Raw genomic sequence first — 11,091 nt, forward strand, 5'->3', positions numbered from 1 at the left:
GGGTAGGGGAGCCCCACCCGCAAGGAGTGCGCCCGTAAGGAGAGCCGCCCAGCGTGAAAGAAAGTGCAGCCTGCCCAGGAATGGCACCGCCCACACTTCCCATGCCGCTGATGACAACAGAAGTGGATGAAGAAACAAGACGCAGCAGGTGGACACAGAGAACAGACAACCAGGGGAGAGGGGAGAATTAAATAAATAAATAAATCTTTAAAAAAAAATACTAACATATCTTTGTAGCTATTTGATGTGTAACATTCCACTTTTCTATAAATTTATCTGAACCTTAGAGATGTGAAATGACTTGACTGAAACAAAGAACCTAGATATTAAGAGTAATTTCTCTTTCCCTATGCTGAGTCTCAGGTGTTTGCGGAGTTTTGGCTGCTTGTGCAGATGGTAATTTGTATTTTCCTAAGGTAAGTGGAGTTAAGTGAAAAACCTTTCCTAGTCAAAACTCAACAGCGCCATTTGATACTAGATTGCTCCTTTCTTCTTATGCAGAAGCTCAAGAAAAGGATAAATTCTTCAACATATTTTAAATCACTAATCAGGAAAGTAGATGTTTTAATCATTTAACAGAGGAAAGGGAATTCTATAAGGAGTTTGAGAAATCTCTTCTTACAGCAGATACTTCCCCACTCTACTGCCAAGGAAAGTAGCCATTTAATTTACACATACATGGAATGGCATAATGCAATTTCATTTTATACTCCAAGACACACATGCTACTCAGGACATCCAATGATCTGGTAACCAAAGTTATGAGAATGTTTTTGAGTGACTCCAAATCAGTTCCAAATTGAAACAAAATGATTACCTTTTCCATATGAAGAGTTTTGAGGAGCATTAAAAATAAGTGTTCAACTCACAACCAAACTTTCATTTTGTGAAAAGATCCATCCAAATTCAGTATCAAGCTAAAGGAAGGAAATTGGAACACTTTCCATGCAAATCAGAACAGAATCTCAAAAACTGCTAAAATATCATCTCACTCCCCCTTCCATGGGTATGCCCCACTGCTGGGACTCTGAGTGAAAAAACTTCCATTTAAAGTTTCATTTTCCAATCTCCCAATTGAGATGGAAATGATCTCCCTCTGCAGATTGCTTTGCTAAGCAGAATGAATGGCTTTTCAAGGAAACACATTCACATTTCAACCTGAAAGATTTGCTTTTAAAAGGTATATATTTCTTCTTCACTTTAAAGAAGAAAATTTCCTGTTCAGCATAGAGAATTATGCCATGCTGGGAAAACTGAAAATAAGTTCATTACAAACAACCTCTTACTTTTCCTACATTTTACCACCATTTGAGTGATTGTGCCAATTTCTCGTCACCTGAACGCTTGGAAAGTAATGACAAGATCACATTTGTTTCTATGTTCTGATTAATTTAAAGCTTTGTACACATATTAAAATTTATTTCTAGTGAATATTGACAGAAATGGAAAATTATCTAGGAATTTGACTCCAAGTCTTGAGCCATTCATTAGCACATTTTTCCTTTTTTTAGAGTACATTGGAGTTTGACATATTTTTCTTTAAAAATCTACTAGTTAAAGAATACATAGTCATTTACTACTGAAACAACTAAGCCTTAAGGATGTTTTAAAAGAAGATATCTAACTTTTGATTGATTTTAGGTGTAAAGGGCAGATGCCAATATAAATGAGTTTAAATGTGACAATTTGGAAAAAGAAAGAAAGCACATATCCCATACTCAATCCAGCAAAAATTAAGGATGGACAAATAGTAACAGCAGTGACAACAAAACAATCATATGTCAATTAAGTTATGAAGGGCACGAGACTGAACAGGCAACTTGGGAAATGCAAGTGAGATGAAATATCTTATTATGATAAAGAAATTCTCACACTGGATTAAAAAGGCACCATTAAGCTACATATTGGTGAGAAACTTTATAGGTTGAATCATGTCTCTGAAAGAGATATGCTGGTGTCCTTATTAGAATAGAGAAACCTGGACATAAATCATAGAAGTCCATGTGACAATTGGGAAGAGAACCCCAAGGCTCTCCAGGCCCAGTCAAGTCCAAAAAGACACAAGGGCCAGTTGCTTCCCTACAGAATTTACAGGGCATGACCCTTCCCACACCTTGATTTCCAACGTCCAGCCTCCAGAACCTGTAACTTTATGTGTTTTGAAGTGACCCAATTTATGGTACTAGGCTAGGGCAGCCCCAGGAACCTGAAATAGCACTAAAAAAGAAGAAAGAAAAAGTGGAAAACAAAAAAATAGAAAAACGTATGTCAGGTAAATGTAGGAGAAAAGAAAACAGAATATGAAATTCAGATAAAACTCAAAATGGACTCCTGAGGGAGGAGAGGGGAAATTTATAATTATAAGATGTACAGTTCACTCTGAAGTATAATTACCTAGAATGGGCATGTGATGACCACTTCAAAGAAAGAAGAGAACAAATTGCCAAAATCTTACTTCTATTTTGTGATATTGGAAAATCTACTCAGAAACCAGTAATTCGAGGTCATTTAAAAATAGTTAAATTATGAAGAATTTAAATTACACAATTTTCAAAGATAGTCTAAAACATGGCCCCCAAAATAAAACACAATCCTTGCACACATGCATGGCAAAATTCCAAAAGATTCTCTGTAGCAGGACCTGCAGGAATTCTTTTAATAAATCTTCCAGAAATATGAGTCACATATGGGAATATTCCTGTGGTGGAAGGGAGAGACGGCGATTTTTACTTTTACCCCATGTCTACGTGTATCTTTTAATTTTCTTTGTAAAAGCAGAGATATATCCAGGTATTATTTGTTTGATGAAAATTAACAGTTTCTATTTGTTTATAGGAGATCTTGTGTAAGATTTATTCCGCACAGACGAAAATGATCTAATTGAAATCATCACCCCAAAACTTTGTGCTGGTTGCAAGTACAATTTATTGTGTGTGTGTGGTTTTGTTTTTTGTTTTTTGTTTTTTTGTTTTTATTTTTATTTTTTTCTCTTCATTTATTTCTTTAATGTTACATTAAAAAAATATGAGATCCCCATATATCCCCCCCCTCACCCCACTCCTCCACCCATTAACAACAACCTCCTCCAGCATCATGAGACATTCATTGCATTTGGTGAATACATCTCTGAGCACCACTGCACCTCATGGTCAGTGGTCCACACCATAGCCCACACTCTCCCACAGTCCACCCAGTGGGCCATGGGAGGACATACAATGTCCGGTAACTGTCCCTGTGACACCACCCAGAACAACTCCAACCCCCAAAAATGTCCCCACATCACATCTCTTCCTCCCACTCCCTACCCCCAGCAGCCACCGTGGCCACTTTCTCCACACCAATGCTACATTTTCTTCGATTACTAATCACAATAGTTCATGAAGAGAATATCAATAAGTCCACTCTAATCCATACTCTATTCCTCCATCCTGTGGACCCTAGAATGGCTGTGTCCACTCCACATCTATATCGAGAGGGCTTAGATTCCACATGGATGATGGATGCAATTCTCCTGCTTTCAGTTGTAGGCACTCTAGGCTCCCTGGTGTGGTGGTTGACCTTCTTCACCTCCATGTTAGCTGAATGGGGTAAGTCCAATAAACCAGAGCGTGGGAGCTGCAAGTCTGTTGATGTCCAGGGCCTGGCTATCACATAGTCAGTCCAGACATTCAGGTCCCCTGGGTATACATTAAACTCCAGCACCAACTACAGTTCCAGTAAAAGTAACAGGAGAGGCTTGTGGACAAAGATCATGTCTGAGTCCAGCTCCATCACACAGAAACACAAACTCCAACGTAGGGCCAACTGACATGGCATTGAAGTCCATCTGCCATGACCATAGAACCTGTGGGTCTCTGAAGCCCTCAGAAGAACCAATACCCAGGGCTGCATCTACTTTTATTTGTATCTGGGACTCTGCTCAGGTGTGCATAAGGGCAACCCCTCTGATAACCTCCCAGCTCTTTTTGGAGACTCATAGCCATATAAACTCATTTGTCCTTTCCATTTCCCCCTTTTATTCAGGTCAAAAAGCATTTTTAACTCCTGGTATTATATGTAGACTGAGATATTCTGCTGGTCTGAGTTGACCCTTTTATTCAAGGTCATTTTCTAGTTACATCATCAGCTGGTACTTGGTAGTAACCCCTCAGTGCCAGGGAGACTCATCCCTGGGAGTCAGGTCCCACACTGGGGGAAAGGCAACACATTTACATGCTGAGTTTGGCTTCGAGACTGGCCACATTTGAGCAATACGGAAGCTTTCAGAAAGTAACTCTTAGGTACCCTGCAACTCTAGGCCTTCTTCTTATTTCAGGTGCACAGGCTTACAACATAGTCATTAGTATCAAGGGCTCATTGTTGGACAGTCCTTCTTTTTTAGTCTTTGCCGTTGCTCTTGGAGGATGGTTGCTGTTCCTTTAGGAACTGTGATAGAGCTCCCCTGGCTAGGAACTCAGCTCCCCCTCAGTTGTTGTTTTTAATTGTAACCACTATGAAGATATCCTAACATTGTTATGTACCCTGGATATATGCCCTGCCAACCATATGTCCCCTGTCAATAACAGCATCCTACACCAGTATTCTTCCCCTGCCGTTGTTCAACATCTCTGTGATCCAAAACTTCTTCAAAAATGAAGCCCGTTATATTGCCAGGTTCCACTAATAGTAAAATGGAATATAGTCATGAGTTTAGATGTTAGATATGGAATCTATATTAATTTAGAAAAATTAATCTAAAAATAAATTGGGGTAACAAAAATTTAAAAAATGCAAAAGCTTTGTTCTTGATGTTTTGCCTTCCATCACTGCAATAAGTGTTGCCCTGTATGCAAATTGGCAAGGCAACTTCTTCCATCTTTTCCTCAGTGTCTACGTCCTTTCTTTTTCTTTTTTATCCCTAATTATTAAGCTTATCTTCACAGAAGTTTTAGATCACAGTAATTTATATATACAATGTACAGTACACCCACATATCCAACATAAAACCCTTCCACAGCAATAATCTTTTTACATATTGATACTATATTTACTGAAACTGATGTACAAATATTGAGACAATAGCTTTCAATAACAAGGTAACATTTGGGTTTACATTGTGGTTTATATTTTAGACTATACAATTTTCTAAAGTTTTAGTTATCTTATGTTTTACATTATGATTTACATTTTAGTCTATCAGCCCCTATACATTTTTGGTGTAATTTAACATGTCTTATATCCATCCTTGCATAATCTTGTGAACACTTCTATCGCCCACACAGTCACGCTGGTTCCATCTATTCAATACCTCTTTTCCCCTCCCCTCAGGGCCCACAATGACAGTCAATCTTCATTGCTTGAAGGGCCATGTTCAGAGATACTTGCAACAGTGCTGAGAGCTTGACATGCTCAAATGCCCTAATGCCCTGGGAGCCACCATTTCTCTTGAGAGATACAATTCCCTTTATTTGAGAACATCAGTCCTCCCCAGGATGTGGGTATACCTTCACTCTCATTATATCGGTCTCTGTCCAATGATATAATCCACTATGGCAAAATAAGCATTCACATACTCCCAAGAAGCTTGTCCTGTGTCAGATTACACCCTTTAAGCATCTTAAATAGGAAACTCTCCTTATTATATTTTTGAAAATATTTTTTCAGCATTATACTCTCAACCAACTCCCTGACAATCTCCTATGTTCATATGTTCTCCCCCCCCCCCCCCAGTTTATTGGGCAATATTACCCATCCTCCCATCCCTAGCCACTCTAAAGCCCCCAAAGTCCCACCTAAAGGTAACCCTATTCCCCCATTTTAGACCTTCCTTGTACAAATACTTACCTCCAGCTTATCATAGATTTCACCCTTGTAGGTGTCAGCTTACATCCTTCCTTCATCCCCCATTTTTCTTTAAGCCTATCATCCAGTCTTTAGCTCTCTGAGGCAGTTTGGCTTAATTATTTCAAATCATTGAGGTCATGTATTATTTGTCCTTCAATGCCTGGGTTGCTTCACTCAACATAAGGTTCTCAAGATTCATCCATGTTACCACATGTGTTTGTAGTGTATTCGTTCTTAAAGCCAAGTAGTATTCCATTGTATGTATATACCACATTTTATTTATCCATTCATCTGTTGATGGGAATTTGGGTTGATTCCAACTTTTGGCAAGAGTGAACAATGCTGCTATGAATATTGGTGTGCATATATCGGTTTGTGTCCTTGTTTTCAGTTCTACTGGGTATATAACCAGCAGTGGAATTGCTGGGTCATATTGCAAATCTACAGCTAGTTTTTTGTGAAACCGCCCAACTGTCCTCCAGAGTGGCTGGATCCTTCTGCATTCCCACCAGCAGTGGATGAGAGTTCCCATTCCTCCACATCTCTCCAGCATTTGTAGTTGCTGTTTTTTTCATAGTTGCCAATCTTATGGGAGTAAGATGGTATCTCATTGTAGTTTTGATTAGCATTTCCCTAATAGGTAGAGATTTGGAGCATTTTTTTTCATGTGCTTTTTAGCCATTTTTATTTCTTCTTTGGAGAAGTGTCTGTTTAAATATTTTTCCCATTGTTAAAATGGATTGTTTGTCTTTATGTTTGAGATATAGCAGGTCTTTATATATGCAGGTTATAAGTCTCCTATCAGATATATGGTTACCAAATATTTTCTCCCATCATGTAGGATCTCTTTTCACTTTCTTGACATACTCCATTGAGGTGCAGAAGGCTTTAATGTTGAGGAAGTCCCATTTATCTATTTGTTCTTTTGCTACTCGTTCTTTTAGTGTGAAGTTCATGAAGACATTTCCTATTACAAGTTCCTGTAGATGCTTACATACACTGCTTCACTGCTTTCCAAAGTCGTTATGGATTTGGCTCTTATATTTAAGTCTTTGATCCACCATGAGTTGATTTTTTTATAAGGTGTGAGATGGTAATCCTCTTTCATTCTTTTACATATGGATATCCAGTTCTCCAGGCACGATTTGTTGAATAGGCCATTCTCTCCCAGTTGAGAGGGTTTGGTGGCTTTATCAAATATTATATGACTATATATATGAGGATCTATATCAGAACTCTCAATTCGGTTTCATTGTTCTGTGTGTCTCTCCTTGTGCCAAAACCATGCTGTTTGCACTACTGTAGCTTGAAGAATGTTTTGAAGTCAGGTAGTGTGATTCCTCCAATTTCGTTTTTCTTTTGCAATATGTCTTTGGCTATTCAGGGCCTCTTTCCTTTCCAAATAAATTTCATAGCTAGTTTTTCCAGTTCATTAAAGAATACTGTGTTGATTTTTATTGGGATTGCATTGAATGTGTAGATCAGTTTTGGTAGGATAGACATCTTAATAATATTTAGTCTTCCTATCCATGAACAGGGAATATTCTTCCATTTATTTAGATCTTCTTTGATTTCCTTGAACAGTGTTGTGTAGTTCTCTGTGTATAAGTTTTTTTTTACATCTTTAGTTAAATTTATTCCTATGTATTTGATTTTTAATGACTATTGTAAATGATATTTGTTTCTTGATTTCCTCAGGAGGAAATGCTACTGATTTTTGCACATTAATCTTATAACCTGTGACTTTACTAAACTCATTTATGAGTTCTAAAAGCTTTGTTGTAGACCTCTCAGGGATTTCTATGTATAGGATCATGTCATCTGCAAATGATGAAATTTTGGCTTCACCTTTCCAATTTGAATACCTTTTATATCTGGTTCTTGCCTCAGTGTCCAAGCAAGTACTTCTAAGACAATGTTAAATAGAAGAGGTGATAGTGGGCATCCTTGTCTTGTTCCTGACTTAGGGGGAAGGATTTTAGGATTTCACCATTGTAAATGATGTTGGCTGTGGGTTTTTCATATATACTCTTTATCATGTTCAGAAAATTTGCCTGTATTCCAATCTTTTGCTGTGTTTTTATTGAGAAAGGGTGCTGTATTTTGTCAATTACTTTTTCTGCATCTATAGACATGATCATGTGATCGTTTTCCTTTAATCTGTTTATATGGTGTATTATATTGATTGATTTTCTTATGTTGAACCATCCTTGTATATCCAGAATGAATCCCACTTGCTAACGGGTATAATTCATTTAATGTGTTGTTGAATAACAGTTAGCAAGTATTTTGTTGATGATTATTGCATCTAGGTTCATTAGAGAAATTCGTCTGTAATTTTCCTTTCTTGAGGTGTCTCTTTTGGCTTTGATACTAGGGTAAATTTGGCATCATAGAATGAATTAGGTAATGTTCTTTCTGTTTCGATTTTTTGGAAGAGTTTCAGCTAGATTGGCTTTAGTTCTTTCTGCAATGTTTGTAGAATTCACCTGTGAAGCAGTCTGGCCCTGGACTCTTCTTAGTTGGGAGGTTGTTAATGACAGATTCTATCTCTTTACTTGTGATTGGTTTGTTGAAGTCGTCAATTTCTTCTTTCATCAATATAATCTTATGTGTTTCTAGGAATTTGTTCATCTCCTCTGAATTGTCATTTTTGTTGGAATATAGTTTTTCAAAGTAGCCTCTTGTGATAATCTTTATTTCTATGGAGTCAGTGGTGATATCTCCTTTCTCATTTCTTATTTTGTGTATTTGCATTGTCTCTCTCTCTCCTTTTTTTTTTTTTTTGTTAGTCTAGCTAAGGATTTGTCAATTTTATTGATATTCTCAAAGAACCAGCTCTTGGTTTTGTTTATCTTTTCAAGTACTTTCTTATTTTCTATTTCATTTAGTTCTGCTCTTTGTTATTTCTTTCCTTCTTCTTTCTGTGGGGCTATTTTGTTGTTTTTTTTTACTAATTCCTCCAAACGTGCAGTTAGTTCTTTGATTTTTGCTCTTTCTTCTTTTTTGATGTATGAATCTATGGCTATAAATTTCCCTCTCAGTACTGCTTTTGCTGCATCCCATAAGTTTTGTTATGTTGTGTTAAAATTTTCATTATTTTCAAGGTAGTTATTAATTTCTTTTGAGATTTCCTCTTTGACCCACTGTTTTTTTAAGAGTGTGCTATTTAATGGCCATATCTTGGTGTGAAATCTGGGCCTCTGGCCCTTGCATTTTTACAGCTTCACTCCACTGTGGTCAGAGATATTATTTTGTATGATTTTGATCTTTCTGAATTCATTAGCCTTTTTTTGTGGCCTAGCATTTGGTCTACCTTGGACAATGATCCATGTGCACTTGAGAAAAATGTATATCCTGCTGTATTCGGGTGTACTGAACTGAATATATCTATTAGACCCAGCTCCTCTAATACACTGTTCAAAGTTTCTGTTTCTTTGTTGCTTCTCTTTTGAGATGTTCTGTCCAAAGTTCATAATGGTGTATACTAAAGTCTCCCACTATAATTGTAGAGGCATATATTCTTTCACTTAGTTTTCTCAGTGTTTGCCTCACATATTTGGAGGTGCCCTTTTTAGGAGCATAAATATTTATGATTGTTCGTTCTTCTTGAAAGATTATTCCTTTCACTAATATGTAGTATCCATCTTTAAGTACCTTGACTATATCATACCACTGCCTTCTTGCCTCCATGGTTTAGATGAGAAATCAGCACTTAATCTTATGGAGCCTCCCTTGTATGTGATGATTCTCTTTTCTCTTGCAGCTTTTGGAATTTTCTCTTTGTCTTGAGCATTGGATATTTTGACAAGTATATGTCTTGGGGTGGGGCTGTTGGGATTTATGGTGTTTGGGGTACATTGTGCTTCCTGGACATGTACACCCATCTCCCTCAGTAGATTTGGGAAGTTTTCAGCCATTATTTCCTCCAACACCCCATCTCTCCCGTTTCCCTTCTCTTCTCCTTTGGAAGGCCTATAATACATATGTGTGTGTGTTTTGCATTGTCATTCAGGTCCCTAAGTCTCAGCTGGATTTTTTCTATCTTTTTATCGATCAGTTCCACTATCTGTTTGATTTCAGATGTACTGTCTTCCACGTCACTAATTCTCTCCTCTGCCTCTTCTAATCTACTGCTATTTGCTGAGAGTGTATTTTTAATTTCTTGAACTGTGGTGTCCATCAGCATCATATCTGTTATCTTCTTGAGTATGTCTGTCATTTCCTTTCCAAGTGTTTTCTTCATATTGTCAATCTCTTCCTTTACTTCTTAAGTTGGTCTCTAATATGTGTTTTGAAATCTTTAATTACTTGTCCAATGTTTTGCTCCTCTTCCTGGTTTTTTAGTTTGTTCTTTGGATTTGGCCATGTTTTCCTGATTATTGGTTTGGTTTTTAGGTTTTTGTTGCTGTCTGTTCATCATTTTAGCTTGATGGGTTTAATCTGTTCCTTAGGTTCTTTGTCTAGTCTTGCGGGTTAATTAGTTGCTGTTCATGTGTAAGTGTCATGTCTTTTCTTTGTCCCTTTTTTCTTCTCACTCTAATTTCTTGTTGTTTGATAAGTTCACTTGGAAGGAAAATATTAGGGCCAGGGAAATGAGTGAAAAAAGAAAATGTATAAAGTAGTACTGGTAATAAATGTTAACAGAGCAACAATGTGAGATCTAGGAGAATGTATATTAGACTCATGTAAGTTGTGTAGAGTTATAGCAGTAAGTAGAGTACCTATAATGAGACAGTCAACTGAATATGGGGAGGAATATAGTATGAATTAAAAGGCCAGTGTTTCATGAGAGAGGGAAAGAGAAATGGAAGACAATAAAATCAAGAGTGGATAAAGGACAGAAAACAGAAGAAAGGTGTTAGAAATAAATAGTCAGGCAATTTGGGGGCCAAAGAAAGGGAGGTGGAATGTAAGAGAAACAGTAGATGATGGAGGATAGAAAGATGTGGGGGAAAGGGGATAGTGTAGGTGGCCAAAATCAATAACACAGAAAAGAGGAAATGGAGGATGAGGAAACACAACAAATGTGAAGTGCTCCCTGCAGCACCTATTATATAAAGAAAATAAAATAAAAAAGAGGAGAAAGAGAGAAATGGGAAAAAAAGAGGAAAAGGCGGCAAAGAAAAGGTAGGGGAGGGGGGTGAACAAGCAAGAAAAAGAAAATGTAAAAAAAAAAAAAACCTAAATAAATGAAAAAGAAACTTGGGGGATAAAACAGGAGAAAAGTCCAAGAGACAATGCAATATTAGGAACCACAACAAGAAC

Source organism: Dasypus novemcinctus, chromosome Y (genome assembly GCF_030445035.2).
Source record: "Dasypus novemcinctus isolate mDasNov1 chromosome Y, mDasNov1.1.hap2, whole genome shotgun sequence".
NCBI lineage: Eukaryota > Metazoa > Chordata > Mammalia > Cingulata > Dasypodidae > Dasypus > Dasypus novemcinctus.